Source organism: Peromyscus eremicus, chromosome 14, assembly GCF_949786415.1.
Source record: "Peromyscus eremicus chromosome 14, PerEre_H2_v1, whole genome shotgun sequence".
Taxonomy (NCBI): domain Eukaryota; kingdom Metazoa; phylum Chordata; class Mammalia; order Rodentia; family Cricetidae; genus Peromyscus; species Peromyscus eremicus.
The window spans coordinates 58,769,918-58,793,454 of NC_081430.1; the positions used below are offsets into that span (position 1 = coordinate 58,769,918).

At 42.0% G+C, this 23,537-nt stretch overlaps 1 long non-coding RNA gene and 1 other non-coding gene across 3 annotated transcripts in view; both read right to left on the bottom strand.

Annotated features, from left to right (window-relative positions):
- Window positions 1–6,948: 6,948 nt before the first annotated feature.
- On the bottom strand, window positions 6,949–7,055 carry LOC131924831 (U6 spliceosomal RNA). Its single transcript, XR_009383085.1, has one exon. It is a non-coding gene; the product is annotated as a U6 spliceosomal RNA (small nuclear RNA).
- A 10,359-nt stretch (window positions 7,056–17,414) lies between these two features.
- The window catches only part of LOC131924590 (uncharacterized), a 32,476-nt gene continuing 26,353 nt past the window's right edge, over window positions 17,415–23,537 (bottom strand). For both annotated transcript variants that reach the window (XR_009382941.1, XR_009382942.1), the window contains exon 3: window positions 17,415–18,224. This is a non-coding gene — a long non-coding RNA (uncharacterized LOC131924590). The remainder of the gene's footprint in view (window positions 18,225–23,537) is intronic.

Here is a 23,537-nt window from a genome sequence, read left to right on the forward strand (position 1 = left end):
AGCTTTGACTTCAGAACTCAGCTGGGAGCCATCAAGATCCTTTTGTTCTGTTCATTTCAGGTAGTGATTGTCTACATTCTGCTTCTGGTCCCTTCCAGCCTACCTGCAGCTCTCAGGACAGAGCAGGTCTCCTCAGGGCATGGTCAAAAGTATGCCCTTCACTAGCTCTGGAGGAGCAGGTGGGAGGGAGGCAGGCACGCCATGACTGCAAGGTCCATACAAGCTGAGTCCAGGTCAGAATCTAGGGCACTACACAACAGGCCATCACAGCTGATGCAGAGCTCTGGTCCAGGAATCCTTTTCACCGTCTTCCTCCAAGTTCTCTCTGCTTCCTCTCAGCACTGGAGTGCACTTCAGTATCTGTTGCCTTTTTCTTCCCTCCTTACTGTAGCAGAGCATATCCTCTCATAGCTCCTAGAGAAGGGGTGTGTGAGATGTAAGCTGAGCTGAGACTCTGCCATCCACAAGCATCCTTTTCTACCTTCATACTTGGTTGATGAACTGCAGAGGCTTCTTTATAGGATGGAAGAATTTCCCCTTAGACCTCGGAAGACCTTTGTTGTTGTTTGCTTTGTTTTAAATGGTAAACTCTTTGTTGTTGGTGGTGTTTTGAGTCAGGTTTTCTCTGTGTAACAGCCCTGGCTCTCACTTTGTAGACTAGGCTGGCCTCTAACTCACAGAGATCCACTTGCCTGGATTAAAGGCATGCACCACCACATTGGGCTTAAATGGTAAATTCTTAATTCTGGAATCAACCTGATTTTTTACCAATACCAATACCTCAATTCAAACTGTCTAAGGTAACATTGTATTTCCTTTATGTATCAAAACTCAGATTGAATGGTGAGTTTTGGGTTGCAAAAGAGGAATCAGTTTTACACCTCTGTGTGTGTGTGTGTGTGTGTGTGTGTGTGTGTGTATGTATTTTGAAACAGTGTTTCACTAAATAGTCCTGGCTGTCCTGGAACTCAATTTGTAGACCTGGCTTGTAGCTGGAGTTTTCCTGCCTGGCCCACAGTCAGGACAAATCTCTCTCACCTGCCAGTCCCACAGCCGTCAGACCCAACCAAGTAAACACAGAGACTTATATTGGTTACAAACTGTATGGCCATGGCAGGCTTCTTGCTAACTGTTCTTACAGCTTAAATTAATCCATTTCCACTAATCTATACTTTGCCACATGGCTCGTGGCTTACCGGCATCTTCACATGCTCTGTTTGTCATCGTGGCGGCGGCGGCTGGCAGTGTCTCTCTGACTCAGCCTTCCACTTCCCAGCTTCATTCTCCTCCTTGTCCCGCCTACACTTCCTGCCTAGCCAATGGCCAATCAGTGTTTTATTTATTGACTAATCAGCAACACATTTGCCATACAGAACATCCCACAGCACTGGCTGGCCTCCAACTCAAAGATCCACCTACTTTTGCCTCTCAAGTGCGGGACTAATGGGGTGTGCTGTCACACCCAGCTTTGTGCACTAGGTAAATAAACATACGCAAATGCTATTTTTTTTCAAGAGTCAGGGACTTGTATAGACCAGGCTAGACTCAAACTCTATAAGCAGCCAAGGACGATTTTTAACTCCTGAGTCTTCCGCAACCTCTCAAGCAAAGGATTTCAAGTGTTTACCACACTTCACTGTATCTTCTTTTCCCTCAGAATATTTACTTAATCTGATATTAGCATGTTTAAAACTTTTCATCTCTTGTATAACCTGTTTTCCTCTGTTCAGATCCCAAAGCTTTCATCTAGAGGCTTTTCTCAGATGTACAATAATCTGGTTGTCTGCTCATGATTGAGGGTGGAAGACTAAAAAACTAGGTGTGAGTGCATGGCTCAGAAGATTTAGAAGTTGGGACTCACTGCATGGTAATCTGCATGAATAATTTGCTGGGGTGTGTATCATAGTCTCCAGGAAAGAATCTTCCAAAATTTCTGCTTGAGGAGTAAAAGTTTGGGTGCCAGAATTATGGGAACCTTGTAGGGAGAAAAGACTGGGTACCCTAGCATTTGGTAATTACATGCTGTGGTGGTTTGAATAGGTATGGCCCCCATAGACTTGCATTTGGATGCTTGACCTATTAGGAGATTGTGGTCTTATTAGAGGAAGTGTGTCACTGTGGGGGTGGGCCTTGAGGTCTCATATGCTTAAATTACGCCCAGTGTGGTACAGACTCCTTCTGCTGCCTGAGGATCAAGACGCAGAACTCTCAGCTCCTTCTCTAGCATCATGTCTGTCCATATGCTGCCATGTTTCTCACCATAATAATAATAATATACTAAATCTCTGAAACTGTAAATCAGCCCTAATTAATTAAATGCTTTCCTTTTAGGAGTTGCCGTGGTCATGGTGTCTCTTCACAGCAATAAAAGCCCTAAGACACATGCCCAAATAATTACCATTTCTGTAAGATTATTCATGTCTTTTTAATTTTCATTTTTTTTTGATATAGGATCTCACTATGTAACTCTGGCTGTCCTGGAACGGTTATGCCCAGATTGCGGGGACCCCCAAAAGACCACCACAGTGACCGAATCCCGCATGTAAAAGCAAAGAGCCTTTATTTCAAGCTCCAGAGCTTGGTCCCTCTCTCTGTCCAACATAGCAGTGAGAGCAGAGAGCCCTGAGCTCAGGTGGGGCAGAGGTTTGGTTTTTTTTTTTTTTTTGGTTTTTTGAGACAGATGACTAAGATGTCCTTGAGCCTAGCACACACCTATTTTTTTGTTTTACAGATACTCCTAGACAATTGTCAGCCAATCAGGGTCCTGGACCCTGGAAATCCCCTCACCTCAACCTCCGCTATGATTAAAAACTCTGGCTGGGTGGTGGTGGCGCACACCTTTAATCCCAGCCCTCGGGAGGCAGAAGCAGGCAGATCTCTGTGAGTTTGAGGCCAGCCAGGGCTACCAAGTGAGTTCCAGGAAAGGTGCAAAGCTACACAGAGAAACCCTGTCTCAAAAAACCAAAAAAACAAAACAGAAAAAAGGTTTTTCCTGTGCTGATGGTGGGCTCAATGGCAAAGCACTGTCATGAAGCCCTGGGTCCTATCTCTAGCACCTATACACCACACACCACACATAACACACACACACACACACACACACACACACACACACACACACACTCCCTTTGTATTGATCTCTTGAGCCCAGGAGTTTGAGGCCAGCCTGAGTAACAAAGCAGCAGGAAGACCCTGTCTCAGGAAGCTCTGTCTTGCCTCATTGTGGTGGTGTACATCTTTAGTCCCTGTACTCAAGAGGCAGAAGCAGGTAGATAGATCTGTGTGAGTTCCAGGCCAGCCTAGTTTATATGGCAAGTTTCAGACCAGTCAAGACTACACAGTGAGACCAGATCTAAAAGAAAGGAAAAGGAAAAAGAAGGAAAGATTAGTGATCTAACTGACAAAGGATATGAACAAATACTTAAGGGGGAGTGGAAGGACAGAAACACAAGTGTCTTAATCATAAATTCATGGTTATCTCAAACTTAACAATACAAATTAAAGTAACATAGGGGGCTAGAAAGATGGCTCAGCAGTTAGGAGCACTGGCTGCTCTTCCACAGGTCTTAAGTTCAATTCCCAGCACCCACAGAGTGGCTCACAACCATCTATAGTGGGATCTGATGCCCTCTTCTAGCATAAAGGTATACATACAGATAGGGCACTCAGACATTATAAATAAATAAATCTTAAAAAAATTTTTTTAAAGTAACATAGATAAGATCTTTTCACAGTTGAAAAGTTTGTTAGCTATTTGTAAAGTATAAGGTAATACATTTCCTCACGTTGCTGCTGTGGCATAAATCTAGCAATTGCTAATAAAAGCCTAAAGGTAGGGGTGGTGGTGGCACAAACCTTTAATCCCAGCACTCTGGAGGCAGAGGCAGGCTGATCTCTGTGAGTTCTAGGACAACCAGAGCTGTTACACAGAGAAACCCTGTCTTGGAAAACAAAAAAAAAAAAAGTATGAAACAATTACCTAAATTGTTCCAGTATAATAAGAACTTGGAGCCGTGGCACATGCCTTTACTCTCAGCACTCGGGAGGCAGAGCCAGGAAGATCTCTGTGAGTTCGAGGCCAGCCTGGTCTACAGAGCAAGATCCAGGACAGGCACCAAAACTACACAGAGAAACCCTATCTCGAAAAGACAAACAAACAAACAAACAAACAAACAAAAAAGAACTTGCGAGTCATAAATTGAGATAAAAATTTGATAAATCCAAGGAACAGTGGAGAATCGACTGGCTGACCCTCCACATTTTTCCCAATCCACCAGTCCTGGAACCCCCCCACCACCACCACCACCAATCCCTCTTCTCTCTTCCTGTCCCTTTCTAGCAGACTTCAGTCCTCCAGCAACTCTATGGCTGATCCTGGTCAGCTAATTGCCGACTCCATCCTTCGGTTCAAGGTGGCTTTTTTGGCACAGTAGAATGGCCATATGAACAATTCTCTCAAAACAAAGGTGTGCACTCCTTGAACCAGCATGCAAAATTCTTGCAGTTTATAACTGCTCTTCTCTGGAGAAGGCAAAACAAAGGATTTCTGTTCAAGGATTACTTGGTCACTTTAAGATATGTATAATCTTCTCATAGCCTAGTGGTGCATATCTTTTATACTAGCACCCGGGAAGCAGAGGCAGATAGATGGCTTGAGTTTGAGGCCAATCTGGTCTACATAGTAAGTTCTGTGAAGGGGCCCCAAAATAGATTGACCACACAGCAGCCATGACAGGCTTAGGGGCCTAGACACAGCTTCTGTGACAGGCTTACTCGCAAGCAACACCCAGATCAAGGAAAAGCCTTAAGCTGATACCACCCAGGGATCCACCCAGGGGTGAGGAAGTACCTGACATCCCAAACATTCCAACCATTAGATAAGGTGGCCAGATGTCCTTAGTTTTGGTGCCTGTCCTGGATCTTGCTCTGTAGACCAGGCTGGCCATGAACTCACAGAGATTCACCTGGCTCTACCTCCTGAGTGTCAGGATTAAAGGTGTGCGTCACCACCGCCCGGCAGGAAAAACCTTTTATAAGATTATTTATATATATATATATATATATATATATATATATATATATATATATATATATATATTTTGTGTGTGTGTGTGTGTGTGTGTGTGTGTGTGTGTGTGTGTGTACTTGTGCGTGTGAGCACAGTGCCCTTTCGATCACCAGGACCTGGAATTACAGGAGTGCTAGAAATAGAGCTGGAGTCCCCTGTAAGAACAGTACAAGTTCTTAACCACTAAGCCAACTCTCCAGCTCCAGAAAAACCTATAACCAAATTTCCCTATCACATAGCACAGTCTGGCTGTAAACTTGGTTATATAGCTGAAGATAACCATGAACTTCTGATCCTCTTGCCTCCACCTCTTGGGTAGTGAGATTACAGGCATGGACCACCATGCCCCATTTATGTCATGGGGGATTAAACTCAGGGCATCCTGTATGATAGGAGCTACCAACCCAGCTAGACAGTGATCATCTTGAAGCAAGAAACTCCTCTCTACCCATTAGAGGAAACCTCAAAGACATAAGCAAAAGCCTGATGGATGCACCTTCTGTGACTCCAGAAGTCCTATTTCTTTTTCTCTTCCTTCTCCTTCTCTCTCTCTTTCAACAGAGTTTTACTAGGTAGCCCTGGTTTGCCTGAAATTCAATTTGTAGACCAGGTTGGCTTGGAACTCATGGAGATCTGCTTGCCTCTGTCTCCTGAATACTGGAATTAAAGGCATGTGCCACCACACCTGGCATGCTGTCTTGATTTTTTTTAAAAATCTTATTATTCTTTGTGTATGTGTTTTGCCTGTATGCGTGTTTTGCAATGCTTGTGTACCTGGTGCTTCTGGAGACCAGAAGAGGGTATTGGATCTCCTGGTGGAACTGGAATTACAGATAGCTGTGACCATGTGGGTGTTGGGAATTGAACTGTGGTCCTCTGGAGGAGCAGCCAGTGGTTGGAACTGATGAGCCATCTCCCCACACCAATGTAGTTTCTTTTTAGATTCCTTATTATTTTATTTTTTGGTATTTTCAAGACAGGGTTTCTCTGTGTAGTCCTGGCTGTCCTGGTTACTCACTCTGTAGACCAGGCTGGCCCAGAACTCACAGAGATCCACCTCCCTCTGCCTCCTTTGAGAGTGTTGGGATTAAAGGAGTGTGCCACCACTGCACAGCAGGAATCTGTATTTACTCGAGTGACTAGCAGGTATTTAAATACCTTTTATTAAATTAATATTGCTGTTTCTATCACTTATCCATTACATTTATTTAGATTTATTTTGTTCACATGAGTGTTTTACTTGCATGTCCATGTATGTACCACCTTCATGCCTGGTGCCTGACAAGATCACAAGATCAGAAGGCAACAAATCCTCTGGAGCAGGAGTAATAGATGGGTGTGAGCCACCATGTGGGTTCTGGGAACTGAATCTGGGTCCTCCGTAAGGGCAGGATTTTTTTAATTTAAAATTATATATATGTTGAGGCAGTGTTTCTCTGTGTAGCCCTGGCTGTCCTGGATCTCACTATATCAACCAGGCTGATGTCAAACTTGGAGATCTACCTGTCTCTGCCTTCCAATTGTTGGAATTAAAGGCATGGGCCACCACTGCCTGATAATTTTGTGTATTTTTTGAGACAGGGTCTTGCTGTGTCTGTAGCCTTAGCTGGCTTGGAAATCACAGGCTGGCCTCAAACTCAGAGATCTGCCTGCCTCTGCCTCTGGGATTAAAGGTGTGCTACCATGCTCTGCTCAACAAGGGTTGTTACCTGCTGAGCCATGGCTCCAGCCTCACACATCTGATTAAAGTCTAATTACTAAAATACCATACTACTCCATTCACCTGTTGTAATAAAATAGTGCTTAAAATATATAGAAATATATAGTAATACTTGGGAAGCAAGACCCCTGCCTTTACCATTGTTTTTTTTTTTTTTTTTTAAAATATGGAACGCTTCACGAATTTGCGTGTCATCCTTGCGCAGGGGCCATGCTAATCTTCTCTGTATCGTTCCAATTTTAGTATATGTGCTGCCGAAGCGAGCACTACCATTGTTTTTAGACCAGGTCAGCATCTGGTTTAACAAGTAGCTAAGGGTGGCCTTGAACTCCAGGCCTTCCTGCCTCTACATTCCAAGTGCTGAGTTATCACCATACCCAGCAACTCTTTGAGTGTCTGAATTCTGGGTGTGGTTTTGCTGCTTCAAACAAAGATCTCAGTCTCAGGTATCCTAGGGATGGCTCTGAATGTCAGATGTCCTTCCTCTGCTTCCTGAGTATTGGAATCACAGGCATGCACTACCATACCTGGTTTTGTATGTTTATTTTGGCTTTTGGAGACAGGGTCATTATGTAGCCTGGCTTGGCCTAGCGTTTTCAGTAATTCTCCTGCCTCAATCTCCTGAGAGCTGGTGGTATGGGTATATGGCATGTTACCATGCCCAGCTCACAGTGATTCTTAAATAATTCATTTTTCCAAATGAAATTTCAAACAATTTAAACAAGTTTGGAAGAAAATTCTGTTGATTTAGATTTGGATCATATTCAATTTATTTATTTTTTGTTTTTCGAGACAGGGTTTCTCTGTGTAGTTTTGGTGCCTGTCTTGGATCTCACTCTGTCCTGGCTCTGCCTCCTGAGTGCAGAGATTAAAGGTGTACACCACCGCCACCTGGCCAATTTATTTATTTCTAAAGATCTTATTTTTATTTATATGTGCGTGTGTGTGTGTGTGTGTGTGTGTGTGTGTGTGTGTGTGTATCTGTGTATATGTCATGTGTGTTGGGTGTCGTCTATGGAGGCCAGAAGAGAGCACTGGATCAGGGCCCCTGAAGCAAGAGTGACAGGCAATTGGAAGCTGTCAGGTGGGTTGTTGGATCCAAACTCAGGTCATCTTCAAAAGCAGCAAGTGCTCCCAACCACTGACCCATCTCTCCTAGGCCCCATTTAATTTTTAAAGCTTATTTCTTTTGAGAAAGAGTATCACTGTATGGCATTGAATTGAAAGAGATCTTCCTGCCTCTGCCCTGTGAGTACTGGGATTAAAGGTATGTCCACCATACCCAGCCAGCTCTACTAATTTTGTGCTATTAAAGTCTTTCCAGAAAATCCACTACTCTACCTTACTAAATGGAAATCCAATCCCAAACAAAGCCCACCCCGAGACAGTGTTCATTTTTAACTTTAAAAAAAGATTGATTTTATTATTTTTCCATGTATGAGTGTTTTGCCTCCATGTATGTATGTGCACCACATGTGTGCCTGGTGCCCTCAAAGGTCAGATGAGGGCTTCGGACCTCTGGGACTGGAGTTACAGACCATTGCCAGTTGCCATGTGGGTGCTGGGAATTGAACTCAGGTCCTCTTCAAGAGCAACAAGTGCTCTTAACTACTGAGCCATCTCTCCAGCCCCACACAGTTTTTTTGTTATTATTTTTTGAGAAGAGGGAAGTGGATGAACTGGGACCACTGTGGAAGAGAACAATAGACATGCTAAATAGATACATACTTGAAATCAGCCTACTAGCAATCCACAAGGGACCAAAACTCCCTTCTCTAAGCCAGAAGCAGAATTATTGGAAAAGACAGGTCCTGTAACTGAAGGCAGAGTTTAATCTCAGGAACAAGGCCTGAGAAAAGAAAGCAAGAGCAAATATGTTCTCAAATATGTGACCTGCAGTCACCTGCAGCTAACAGTCTAAGTGACATGAGACAGGTAACAAATGTCATAACAATGTGAACATTAATGTAAGGTAATAAATGTCAATAATGTTGATATTAATTTAAGGCACTAAATTTAGGGACTGTTCTCATAGGAGGTAAGGTTTGGCAAATACACATAACTACTGCATGTCAGGCTCCAGGCTACATAGAAGATGCCAAGTAAGAACGATGGGATTCCTTTTTTGTTTATTTGTTTTGAGATAGAGTTTCTTTGTGTAGCACTTGTTGTCCTGGAACTCACTCTGTAGACCAGGGTAGCCTGGAACTTAGATCTGCCTGCCTCTGCCTTCTGAGTGCTGGGATTAATGGCATGTGTGACCATGACCCAGCAGGGATTCCTGTTCTTAAAAAGCTTACAATTTGGGGCTGGAGAGATAGCTTAGAGGTTAAGTGCACTGGCTGCTCTTCCAGAGGTCCTGAGCTCAATTCCCTGCAACCACATGGTGGCTCACAACCATCTATAATGGGATCTGATGCCCTCTTCTGTCACACAGGCATTCATGCAGTCAGACACTGTATAATAAATAAATATATATTTTTTTTTTAAAAAAAAAGCTTACAATTGACCAGGGGAGGTGGATTTTTTTTAAAGTAGATACACATATAAAGTACTTATTAGTAGAAATCATGATAAGTAGGTGTGGATCAGTGGTTTAGAGAAATTACTCTTCTTCCAAAGGACACAGGTTCCATTCTCAGCACTCATATGTCAGGTGGCTCACACCTGCTTGTAAATCTAACTCCTAGGGATCCACTGTCTTCTTTTAGCCTATATGGACACTTGTACTCTTATATCATATGTGTGAGAGCATGTGTGTGCGCGCGCACGCGCACACACACACACACACACACACACACAAATAAAAAAAAAACTTAAGAAATTAATGTGAGCTGGGTGGTAGTGGTGGATGTCTTTAATCCTAGCCCTTGGGAGGCAGAGGCAGGTGGATCTCTGAGTTTGAGGCCAGCCTGGTCTACAAAACAAGTTCCCAGGATAGCCAGGACTGTTACACAGAGAAACTCTATCTTGAAAAACCAAAGGAAAAAAGAAAAAGAAATAAATGAGACAAAATTCAGATTTGGGGTATAAGGGAAAAACTCTCAGAGAAAGCTGCCATTAAATTATAACCTGAGATGAAGATGAGCTGAACAACCATAGTGTCTGACACCTGTAATCTCAACACCTGGGAGATGGGGGCAGGTGAGTCAGGAGTTCAAGGCTAGCCTCGGCTATATGAAATCCTGTTCAAGGAAACAAAACATAGCATGTTTCTTCCCCTAACTCACACACACAAAATCCCCCAATCTAAAAAAATGAATACAGATTGAACATACAAACTGAGGTGGTTTTTGGAGTTAAGTCTTCCAGGATGAGTGGCATGCTATTGCCTCTGTTGAATGGAAGGAGAGGAATCTGATGCATGCAGAGGCTGAAGGCACCGGTATGACAGGTATGAGGAACTGCAGCTGCCAATGCTGGGTAAGGAAATACCAGGAGAATTGGGGCAAAGACATGCTGGATGGAGGATGATCAAGCTAGGAGTTCCAGTCAGTATATGTTAAGCATTTACTATGTGCTTGTGGTTCTCAACCTATGGTCATGACCCCTTTGGAGGGTGGAGGAGCACTGAAGGGCGTCACCTAAGACCATCAGAAAACATAGATATTTACATTACAAAGCATAACAGTAGCAACATTACAGTTATAAAGTAGCAAGGAAACTAATTTTACGGTTGGGAGTCACCAAAACATGAGGAAGTGTATTAACAGGTCACAGCGTTGGGAAGGGTAAAAACCACTGGCTTAGAGTAAATTGGAGGATTTATTATTATTATTATTGTGTGTGTGTGCATAGGCACATATGCCACAACAGGCATGAGGTGGAACAAAGAGAACATTTTTGTGTAGTCATTCTCTCCTTTCATCTTTACATGGATTCAGGGGATCAAACTCGGGTCACCAGGCTGCAACACTGTGCAGCAAGTGCTTTTACCTGCAGAACCGTCTCACTGGCCCTTGTGGTTCACTCTTGTTTGTTTTTGACACAGAGTATCATGTAGCTCATGTTGGCCTTGAACTCTTGATTCACCTGGCTCTCCCTTCCAAATGCTAGGATTGTAGATGGCACCACCACTCCTGGTTCATGTGCTAGGAAGCAATAGCAGGGCTTGTGCATGCTAGCCAAGCACTTAACTTACTGTTAAGTAAGTTCTATTATTATTTCTAAATGACCAAACAGTTTACTGTTGCACGAATGTTAAAAGGTCTTTTATAAAAAACCCAGAGCCAGATATGGGGCAAATGCTGAAAGATCAAAGAGATAAAGGAACAAGCCACTGCCATGTCTTACCTCTAGGATTCCTCAGCCTAAAGCTTTCCAGTCAAAAAACCTCTAGCTGAAAAGGGCCTTAGTTTCTGTCTCCTCATACCTTATATACCTTTCTCCACCCAGCCATATCACTTCCTTCTTAGTGCTGGGATTAAAGGCTGTGTGTCTCCCAAGCAAAGGCATGAGATCTCAAGTGCTGGGATTAAAGGCATGTGATTCCCAAGTACTGGGTGGGATTAAAGGTGTATGCCACCACTGCCTGGTTCTGTTTCTCTCCTAGACTGAATCAATCTCATGTAGTCCAGGGTGGCTTTGAACAGAGATCCAGAGAGATCTCTGCCTCCCAAGTGTTAGGATTAAAGGTGTGTGCCACCACTGCCTGGCATCTATGTTTAATGTAGTGGCTTGTTCTGTTCTTTGATCCTCAGGCAAATTTTATTAGGGTACACAATATATCATCACATTTCCCTTTTGTCTAAAGTAATAAAAGAAGGTTATAACTAATATAAGAAAAACTATATACAAAAAAAATATATACAATATATACAGTCAAGAATTATGCCGGGAGATGACGGCACACACCGTTAATCCCAGCACTTGGGAGGCAGAGGCAGGCGGATCTCTGTGAGTTCGAGGCCAGCCAGGTCTCCAAAGTGAGTTCCAGGAAAGGCACAAAGCTACACAGAGAAACCAAAAAAAAAAAAAAAAAAAAAAAAAAGAATTACATTAACAATGTCCAGTCCATAAACATTTGACAAATTCAGAGAAAATACTCCATTATCTATCCTATTTTTGGTGAGTCCAAAATGTTTTACCTAATTCACTTTATCCTAACTTGTATTACCAAAACTATCTTTTGATGTCTTTCAAACTTATACACTTTGCACTTTTTTTTTTTTTTTTTTTTTTTTTTTTTTTTTTTGGTTTTTCGAGACAGGGTTTCTCTGTGCAGCTTCTTTCCTGGATCTCACTCTGTAGAACAGGCTGACCTCAAACTCACAAAGATCCACCTGCCTCTGCCTCCCAAGTTCTGGGATTAAAGGCGTGCGCCACCACCGCCTGGCCACTTTGCACCTCTTTAATGAGTTTCTTTTCTGAATTTGTTAACAAGGAAAACTGTAACTATAACTATCTAAACTTCAATTCCCTTAGAGACCCAAAAAGGAGATAATATTAACTGAATAAGAGACTTCCAAAAAATGTGAGAAATGACAGAAACAGCTGGCTGCCTTGACAGCCACCCAAGGTTCCTCTGCAATGTTGGGACATCCATCTTTGGCCAACAAGCCTAGCATATCTGACAGACTTACCTGTGAAGAAGGATATTCTGAAGGGCTCTCCTACCTTGTGTTGGCAAAGTTCAGCAGTCCTTTCTTTTGTGTCCTGCTTGTCTATTTGGACAGCATAGTGTCAGCAGTCCAGGGCACTTTCTTGCCCAGTGTAGCTAACTTTGCCACAAAGAAAGCAAAATTGATACAGAGTTTTCTTCAATGCCCATCATCTTCTCTGAAGTGGACTGGTGCTGCCAGGAGCAGACATGTCTCATTGTCATAAAAAAAAAATCTGTTATTAAAACTTTTTAAATGCCATATTCTGTAGATGTCTTAAGTGTTTGAAGATGACCCGTCTATCTAAAATATATCTGCTTGACCTTGAAAACATACCTAACCTGACTACAAGTTTGGCTGTAATGACTAACTACTAACTTGCATTTCTTTATATATTAATTAGTTGGCAATAATAACTTTCAAGGACTAGCACTTTGCATTACATTGTTAAATGAGCTGTATAGGTACAATACCTTGAATAAGAGTAGAAATGTATGTACAGTATGTTCCAACAAAAATAATCTCAAATTTGTATCAATATAAAAAACTTGTATACAATATACAAAATCCAGTCCAATGTAAAATATTTAAAACTAGTAGTTGCTTTTTAAAAGTAGATTCAATCTACTTTTTTTATCTTATTATATCTATATCCTCCCCTTTTTCTTTTCAGAGTAGATTTAATAATCTACCTTTTATCCTATTATTTCTATATCTTTTTTTGGGTGGGGGTTGAGACAGAGTTTCTCTGTGTAGCTTTGGAGGCTATCCTGGAACTCACTCTATAGACCAGGCTGGCCTCAAACTCACAGAGATCCACCTGCCTCTGCATCCCTAGTGCTGGGATTAAAGTTGTACACCACCACTGCCTAGCTCTATATCTTTTTTTTTTAGTAGATTTCAATAATCTATCTTTTTATCCTATCATTTCTATATGATACATTTATATATCATATTCTCCTTTCTTCTTTTAGAAAGAGATTGATGGTGACCAATAACAATTCTTAACCAAACCCTAAACAAAGACAAACATTCATAATCCATTTTTTGGGAATGTGGGCATAGTTTACTAGGCTACTTCCTGCTGATTGGGAGCACTGGTAGTCTTATGAGGACACAAAGAAAATTTAGGATTATGGTCAAGTCCTAATTGGAGTAGTCTGTGAAGCTGTATCATCTCAGCTAGGCATCTCGATATTGTCCTGAGTAGTTTGTAGTCCAAAGCCGATCTTTGGGTGGTGTTTGTCAGCTTAATGGTGATATCATTGTTATGGGGTTCCATCATCCTTTTGGAGACTTCAAAGTTGCCATTAGGCATAGTCATGGATCACTGCAGAAAATCTTTTTCATGGGACATTTTTTTCTGGATGATTTGTCTTTTTTCTTCAGATGTCTCATTTGTCTAGTGGTCTTCAGATTCCTGGATTGCCTTCATTGTTCTGAAAGACAAAAACAAAACCCTTCCCCAACCCTAACTTCAGGAAGGTTCCCTTCTGGCAAGTTATATCTGATCAAATGAAAAGCTTTTCTTAGTCGTATAAGTTAAATTAAATTGAATGGTCATGTTGGTTGATGAACTATCATCTCTTCTTTTTTGTTTTTGTCTTTTCTTTGTTTTTTTGAGACAAAAACAAAAACAAACAAACAAACAAAAAAGGTCTCTCTTGTTCAAATCAAACTGCTATCAATTTTGATGGTATCCATAGCTTTTTTTCTTCTCTCATGGAAACAAAAGCAAAACCTAGTCCCCAGTGTAATACATATCCTGGTTTCCATTCTGAGGTCAGCACATCTTTAAAGTATAGACTGATTTAATTCTGTAGTTTTTTCTAATATCCAATGTTTTTCACAGCTGTTGTTCCTTTCTCATTAGCACTGAGAAAATTCAAAGTTAATGAAGTATTATGTAATCTATTTATGGAGATATTTATTACTCTTTTCTGTTTATTTAACATATCCTTTAGAGTTTGATTTGATCTTTCTATGACTGCTTGGCCTGTAGGATTGTGTGGTATATCTTTAATTCCCAACTACTATCTTCCCAGAAATCTGTACCAAGAAATCTCTCAGGTTTGGTGGCTGCTTCTCAACACCCTAGCAGTACTGATGAAGCTCTGCAGAGAATAACTGAGAAGCACTTCTAATTATATATAAGTAACACATCAGTTTTTGTTTTGAGGGAATGGTGGTAGTTTTATTTTGGGTGCTGATTTTTGAAAGGAGGGCTCTGCATGTGATTGGCAAGACTACCACTGAGCTATATCACCTCCCATTTTTTTGCTTTGTGTATATGTCCTTTTCTTCTTCCCTCTCCTTTTCCATCTCTTTCTCTGACAGGGTCTTATATCAACGCCCATGCTGACTGGAATCTCAAACTCACAATGATCCTCTTAACTTCTGCCGACCAAGTGCTGGTATTGCAGGCACTCACTCTTACACCTCCTTTGATTTAAAATATATTTAATTTTAAAGCTGGGCAAAGTAGAAGTGTATATATTGAATTCTAGGACAGCCAGGGTTACAGAGATACCTTGTCTCAAGTAATAATAATAATAATAATAATAAAAATTTATGTGTGTGCTTGAATGTATGTATGAGCACCATGTGTGCGTGTATGAGCCTGCAGAGGTCAGAAGAGGAATCAGAACCCCTGGAACCGGAGTTACAGGAAGTTCTAAGCCACCACATGGATGTTCGGAATTGAACCTGGGTCCTCTGTAAGAGCAATAAGCACTTCTACCCACTGAGTCATTTCTCCAGCAGCCTTGTTTTCTTGATAGTTATTCTGACTTTAATAAGATAGAATCCCAAAATGGTTTTAATTTAATTTGCATTTCCTCCTGAAAAAGATGCTGAATGTTTTAAAAAATATTTATTGGTGCAGGTGTGGTAGTGTATACCTCTAACCCCAGCTACTTGAGGCTGAGGCAGAAGGATCACATAGAGTTCAGGAGTTCTGGGCTGTAGTGCACTACATTGACCAGGTGACTTCCTGGGGGACTACCAGGTTGCCTAAGGAGGGGTGAACTGGCCCAGGTTGAAAATGGAGGTCAAAACTCCCATGCTTAACAGAAAAAATATTTATTGGTCACCTGTGTTTCTTCTTTGAGAACTGTTCATTAGCCCATTTATTGACTGGCAGTTTTGTGTTTAATTTTTTGTAGTTTTTAAATTTTTTTTTAATTTTTGGATTTTTGAGACAGGGTTTCTCTGTGTGGCTCTGAAGCCTTTCCTGGAACTCACGCTGTAGCCCAGGCTGTCCTTGAACTCACAGAGATAGCCTGCCTCTGCCTCCTGAGTGCTGGGATTAAAGGCGTGTGCCACCACCACCTGGCATAAAATTTTTGTAGTTTTCTAAAATTCTTGGCAGATATTGTTTCTACCTAGATATTGATTTCTGAAGCATAGCTGGCAAAGAATTTTTCCTGTTCTGGAATCTGATCATTTTGGTGACTCTTTCCTTTGCTGTGCTGAAGGTTTTGATTTCATACAATTTTATTTGTCAATTCTTTAGGGCTATTTCATGTGCTATTGGAGTCCTACTCAGAAAGTGTTTGCCCATGCCTATGTTGCTGTTTTCTTTTGAGACAGGGTCTGTGTAGCACTGATTGGTGTAGAACTCACTATATAGACTGTCAGGACCAGCCGACCTGTTGAACAGTACCTGAATAAGGGAGTGAGAATAAAGAAAGAAAGAGACAAGAGACAAAAGATAGAATCAGGGGGGCTCTCAGTGAATACTGCAGCAGCCTTGAATTTATTTCTCATAGCCTTTTTATACCTAAAGCAAGGGTGGGGGGTGGGCAAAAAAACGTCCTTACCAAAGTTCAAAGAACAAACAAGTGTAAACACCTCTTTAATTCTCAAAACATCTAATAACCACACCTTTGGTCAATCAACCTGTTATTTGGCCTTGAGGAGCAAAATATCTAGTAACCATGCCTTTGGCCATCATCCTGTTATTCAGCCTTAAGGAGCAAAAACAAGCCTGAACTCTCTGACTTTAAGTCAAGATGGAATCAAGCCACAAGGTAGAGTCACTTTGGGATCCCTTTTTTTTTTTTTAAAAGGTCCCCCGGACCCCTCAGATAACTGTGCCTGTCTTAGGTTGCCTTTTTCTTTTCTTTTCTATTTTTTTAAAGTTTTTCGAGACAGGGTTTCTCTGTGTAGCTTTGTGCCTTTCCTAGAACTCGCTTTGTAGACCAGGCTGGCCTCGAACTCAGAGATCCACCTGCTTCTGCCTCCCAAGTGCTGGGATTAAAGGCATGTGCCACCACCGCCCGGCTTAGGTTGCCTTTTTCAACAATCCAGTCTTATCCATCTTTGGCACATGAATTCCGCCATTCATGCCCTGTCTTAGGTTGAAAGATGGTAAAAAGGACTTACCTGTCTTTGACTGCTAGCCTCTGGAAAATCTCAAGAGAGGGCGTGGAGCTTAAGTCGGTGCAGCTCTGAACCAGCTTTCCATGGAGAGCTCACAAGTAACTTGATAATCATAGGCAAAAAATGCCTAGCAATACACATGCTGCTATGGCTGCAATACTTCCTAATAAGAGAGTAAAGGATGACCAAGATGGAATGGCCTTTTAAAATTGGTCCAGGATGTCTTCAGCAGTTTTAGCTGCATCAAAATCCAACTTTGCCTTTTTTAAATCAGTAATTTCCTGATGCAACTGTATCAAATCTAAGGACTCATTAGCATCCTTGTCATACTCATACCAAATTTGTCTCAGATGAGTGCTAACCTTTTTCCATCCAGTAACACTTTCATTGTGAACAGAAGAGGTTACAAACATTAACAGGGTAACACCATAATTCTAGTATGATTTTTTTTTTTTTTTTGGTTTTTCGAGACAGGGTTTCTCTGTGTAGCTTTGCGCCTTTCCTGGAACTCACTTGGTAGCCCAAGCTGGCCTCGAATTCAGAGATCCGCCTGGCTCTGCCTCCCGAGTGCTGGGATTAAAGGCGTGCGCCACCACCGCCCGGCTCTAGTATGATTATTAACAATGGACACACATTGGTTAAATTGGTTACAATTCTCATAACTTCGATCCAATCAAGGGACAAGAAAATGTTTTTGTGGTAGGTGAGGTATGAGTAACTCCCTAATTCCGAACCTTTTCTTTTCCCTCTCCTAAAATCCAATGCATTGCTGATACCAACTTCCAAAGATATGTGTGAGCTGCTCCAGTCCTGAGTACCAAAAACCAGCAGCAAAACCTTTACCCCACTCCTCCTCATCAGTTCGGGGGTTCTCTTCAGTATCTCCAATTGGTTTCCTGGCCAGTCTAGCACATATCTCTGAATTCCAGTGATATTATACTGAAGAGGGGCTTTAGGCACACATCGCCTCCATAATAGTGTTTGACTGCTCCAACAAGTCTCTTTCCCACAGAGGGAAAATCTCTGAGGCAGCTATTCTCCAGGCCTTCTATTTCCTCTGGGCAACAGCAGATGAACACTACACTGGCAAAGGTGATCTCTGAGTCCCAAGATATAGTGTGGATAAATGGCCAAACACCCAGTCACAGATTCATTTTTGGAAAAACAGATAGGCATTCCTTGGCCAGATCCAGAATAATTAAAATTCACAGAGGTCTGGGAAATTAGTGCAGCAGGTCTACCAAGAAGCTAAGAATCACCAACAGTCACCATAATCTCCTTCCCTCCCCAGACTGCAGGATGTAACATTGGAGGATCAGGAAGATAGGTTCAGTAAATCTCACTCTAACTCCTCTAGGGGAGCATCAGCAGCCACAATATCATCTGGGTCAGTGTTCCTCTGTTCCACAAACCACACCAAGCACTCAGGCAGCTATTGAGCTTCATTTTCTTCCTGTGAAAAAACACAAACATGCCCTCGGCCCCATATCAAAACAGGACCAGGGCCCTTCCATAATCCAGTGCAAAGATCCTTCCATTTCACCTGAACAAAAGTCACTTGAGTGCCATCATGCCAAAATCTATTCATGGCAAATTGCTCATGGGCATCCACATTCAAAAATTTAAAATAAAGAGGGCATGATTCAATGCATTATGTGGTGACTGAGGATATAACTCCCCCGTTTTTATTTTTTGAAGCTGCATCTTGAGACTACCATGGACTCGTTCAACAATACCTTGTCCTTGAAGATTATAAGGAGTGCCTGTTTTATGCTCAATTTTCCATTGGGAACAAAATTGCTGAAATGCTTTACTAATATATCCCGACCTAATATCCATTTTTTATAATTTTAGAAATCCCCATATATGAAAAACATTTTAAGCAATGAGCTATCACATGCTTGTTAGCTTTCCCAATTTGTGCAGTGGCCATCAAAAGCCCTGAATAGGTATCGACTATCACATGCACATATTTTTTTTTTTTTTTTTGTTTTTTTGTTTTTTCAAGACAGGGTTTCTCTGTGTAGCTTTGCGCCTTTCCTGGAACTCACTTGGTAGCCCAGGCTGGCCTTGAACTCACAGAGATTCACCTGGCTCTGCCTCCCGAGTGCTGGGATTAAAGGCGTGCGCCGCCGCCGCCGCCGCCGCCGCCGCCGCCGCCGCCGCCGCCGCCGCCACCCGGCTACATGCGCATATTTTAATTTGCCAAATTCTACAACATGAGTAACATCCATTTGCCATAAATGATTAGGAAGAAGGCCTCGAGGATTTACCCCTAAGTGAGACACAGGCAAATACTGTAGGCACACATCACATTGCTTAACAATCTGATGAGCAACTTCCCTGGTAAGGCCAAATTGTTTTCTTAAACTTCTGCTATTCTGATGATGAAGGGAATGTGACTGTTGAGCATATTCTACCTGAGACAAGGTGGCCATCTGTGTTAATTTATCAGCTGATGCATTACCGTCAGCTAGAGGGCCAGGAAGATTGGAATGAGCCCTAATATGACCCACAAAACATGGCAACTTTCTTTGATGAATGGCATCTTGAATTTGCTGAAACAGCCTCCTAACATGACCATTACTAGTCCCAATGCAGGGAATAGTCTCTATAACTTGAAGGGCTCTAAAAATATAATGACTACCAGTATACAAATTAAATGAACTATTTACAAAATGCTGGAAAACCATAGCTACAGCTCATAATTCTACTATCTGAGCTGAAGCTAGGGTTGTTTGGACTATATAACCTTTACCATTGATAATGTAAGCAGCTCTTCCATTGGAAGAACCATCAGTAAAAACCAGCACAGCATCTTTTATAGGATCTTTCATCACAACTTTAAGAAATATAAAGGAATGCATTTGGGCAAACTACAACAATTGATCAGCTGGAAAATGATTATAAATTTAGCCCCAAAACTGAGAAAAAGCAAATGTCCAAGAATCATTATTTTGAAATAGCCAATCAACTTGTTGTTTAGTAAAAGGAACATCAATCACACTTGGTTCTTTACCAAAATATTGCCTAGAGTCTATCTGGCTTTTCTCTACTAAACAAATTACTGCTTCATAATAAGGGTTCAACACCTGGGCTGGGAAGACAGGCAGATGCAACCACAATAATGCCCATCTTGCCATAACACAGCTGTTGGATGTGGTGTAGGAAGCACATAAATTTCCCATGGTCTCTCATAGTCAACATAGTGTACTTGCTGATGTTGAATGGCATGCTCTATCTGAGCCAGTACTTGTCTAGCAGCATCTGTAAGATACCTATGGGAAGTGGGATCACTATTCCCCTTAAGAATCTCACCGAGGGGCTCAAGATCTCTTGTAGACAACATCTTAAGTAGGGCCACAGCCACTGAATATCCTCCAATAATTTTTGAAAATCATTCAAAGTTTGCAAGATATCTTTTCTAATTTTCAGTTTCTGAGGCTTAATTTCTTTAGGATACAAAATATGTCCCAAATACTGAAAAGGCAGCTGTCTTTGTACTTTCTCTGGGGCAATTAATAACCCTGAATGGGCAAGGCCCTGATGAAGCTGTTCATATGTTGCAAGCAAAACTTCATTTTTATGGGCAAGCAAAATATCATCTGCATAATGAGTAATATAAATTTGAAAAAATTGATCTCTAATATTTTGTATAGCCTGAGTCACCAATTTTTTTTTTTTACTTTTTCAAGACAGGATTTCTCTGTATAGCTTTGTGCCTTTCCTAGAACTCACTCTGTAGCCCAGGCTGGCCTTGAACTCACAGAGATCCACCTGGCTCTGCCTCCCATGTGCTGGGATTAAAGGCATGTGCCACCATTGCCCAGCTGAGCCGCAAATTTCTGGTACAACGTGGAACTATTGGCCATACCCTGAGGCAAAAATTTCCAATGATATCTCTTTATGGGCTCTTTAAAATTAACCAATGGAACACTAAATGCAAATCTTTGACAATCTTGGGGAGCCAAAGGGATAGTATAAAAACAATCCTTTAAATCTAAAATAATTTTATAGGTATCCTTTGGTATGGCTATAGGAGAAGACAATCCAGCCTGCAAAGCTCCCATTAATTTTTCTTAAATCTTGTAATAATCTACATTTTCCAGATTTCTTTTTAATCAGGAAAATAGAATTCCAGGGAGAATTAGAGGGTACAATATGGCCACCATCCATCTGTTCCTGTACTAACTGCTGGGCGGCTTGTATCTTTTCATCTGTTAGGGGCCACACAGGGTCATCAGATTTCCAAGTTATAGTATCTACATGGAGTACAGGCTGTTCAACGGCCCCTCCTAAAAATACCCTAATCCAGCTCTATTAGACCTTTCTTGAGGAAGCAAGGGTGATAGTTGGCTGTCATTGGTTTTTTTTTTTTTTTTTTTGGTTTTTCAAGACAGGGTTTCTCTGTGTAGCTTTGCACCTTTCCTGGAACTCACTTGGTAGCCCAGGCTGACCTTGAACTCACAGAGATCCGCCTGCCTCTGCCTCCCGAGTGCTGGGATTAAAGGGGTGCACCACCACCGCCAGGCCATTGTTTCTTTCTAACCCCTGATCAGATAACAGTCCTTGTTGAAACATTTGTTTAACAAAAAATGCATTGGGACTATATAAATACACTCCCATTCCACTCATAACATCTCAACCCCACAAATTTACAGGCAAGTGCGAAACAATGTATGGCTGAAAAGTTCCTTCATGACCTTCCTCATCTTTCCAGGAAAGTTCATTGCTACATTGCTCAGGAATCTGAGTTTGACCAATCCTGTGCAGCTGTGTAACAGTCTCCAGCTTTGGCCACATTGAAGGCCATTGCTTGGCAGTAATAACAGACACATTCACACCAGTGTCTAGGAGGCCAGAAAAGCTCTTACCATTTATAAACAAAGTGAGTTCGAGGCACTGTGGACCTACTGCTTGTAGCCAATAGGCATCAGATGAATTAAATCCAGCCTCTCCTCTCTTACCTTTTAAAATTTGATTTCTTGTTTGCACTTGGGGAAGTAAAAATTAATTGTGTAAGCCTCTGGCCTGTCTTTACCACAGAAATTCCATTAGGTGAGTGAATCATAACCTTGATTTCTCCTTCATAATCAGTGTCAATCACACTGGGAGCAACAAAGACCCTCTGCATGGTGGTACTATTCCTCCCCAGCAATAACCCTACAGTGCCTTTCAGTAAAGGCCTATAAACACTAATAGGGAGAGTTTGCACCCCATTTTGGGAGTTAAAACTGTGTAGATGAAGTACTGAGGTACTCCAATCCTGTACTGCCTGGGGTTGCTCTGTCCTGAATGCATTTCCTTGCGGAGGGACAAACTGCTGAAGTGCCCCATAACATTGTCTCAGGAACTGGGGTGGGCCCCTCTGCCTGTTTCCCTGCAGTGGATTCCACTGGGCATCCTTCTTTGATTTACATTCATTAGCCCAATGCTTCCCTCTCTTACATCTTGAGCACAATCCAGGTTCCTTTTTTGCCCCTATGACTTTTCCCTTACTAGGGCACTTCTTGACCTGGTGCCCCATCCGACCACACCCAAAGCAGCTTCTAGGAGATCTGACAGCTCTCCCTCGTCTCGGGCCTTGATTTCTTTGTTGGAAGAGAACATCCTTAACTGTTTTTCTCTGTAATGCAGCAGCTATAGCTAACCCCCGAGTACATGAAGGCCCAATATCTGAGCAAAGTTGAACATAATCAGAGATGTTGCCCCTCTTTCTAAAAGGTCTCAAAGTAGCCTGACAGGTGGCATTAGCATTCTCATAGGCTAGCTGTTTAACAAGTAAAAGCCCAGCTTCTGTATTCCCAATTAACCTGCTTGTTGTCAGCATTAGCCTAGAGACAAAGTCCTGAAATAATTCATCAGGTCCTTGCCTTACTTTTGACAAGTCCTCAGTCTGCCTTCCAGAAGACAGAAGCTTATTCCGTGCTTTCTTGGCAGCGACATTAACCTGGGCATATACTGCTGCATCAAAATTTAACTGTTGACCTGTCTCCCGATAAATGCCTTTTCCAGCAAGCATATCAAAAGTAATGGGAATTTGTTGGGCCCGATTTATTTCAGCTGTAGCTTGACATTGTTCCACAAATTCAGTTTTCCACAACAGATAATCCTCTCCTGACAGGCAAGCTTTGGCCATCTGTTTCCAATCCCCAGGAGGCAAGGCTTCTATAGCCATGTTTTCTAGCAGAATTTGTGTAAAGGGTGCCGCAGGCCCATATTGAGAGCATGATGTTTTTAATTCCTTGAGTTGTTTAAATGGAATCGGTGCGTGCACCCACACTATATTGCCCTGCTCATCTTGCTGTTCAATCACTGGGAATATTTGAAATCCTTGCACATCTTTCCCTCTGCTAGCTGCTTCTCTAACACTAGCTTGCAGGGGAGATGCATGACTAAGGGTGAGGGTTTGCCATGCTCTAGGAGGCCTTTGCACCATAGCAACCATAGGCAACTTTTCCACTCTGATAGATGGCCTCCCAGGTGGATCTAATCCAGCCACTGCAGTAGGAAGAGGACTGCCCTTCTGAGAAGAGGAGACCTGCAGAGCCTCCAATTTTTGTGAAAGGGAAACTACTAAGTCTCTCAAGCCCTTCAGCTCCTCCTTAGTCTCATCCCAAGGTTTCTGCTTCTCAACATTCATGGTCAGAAGCGGGGGGAGGTGAAAATTCCTCATTATGGTACTTAACAGCTTCTTCCTCAAGCTCAGCTTCATCACCAGGATTAAACTGATCATCATCAAACAATTTTGTAAAGGCCTCTGCAC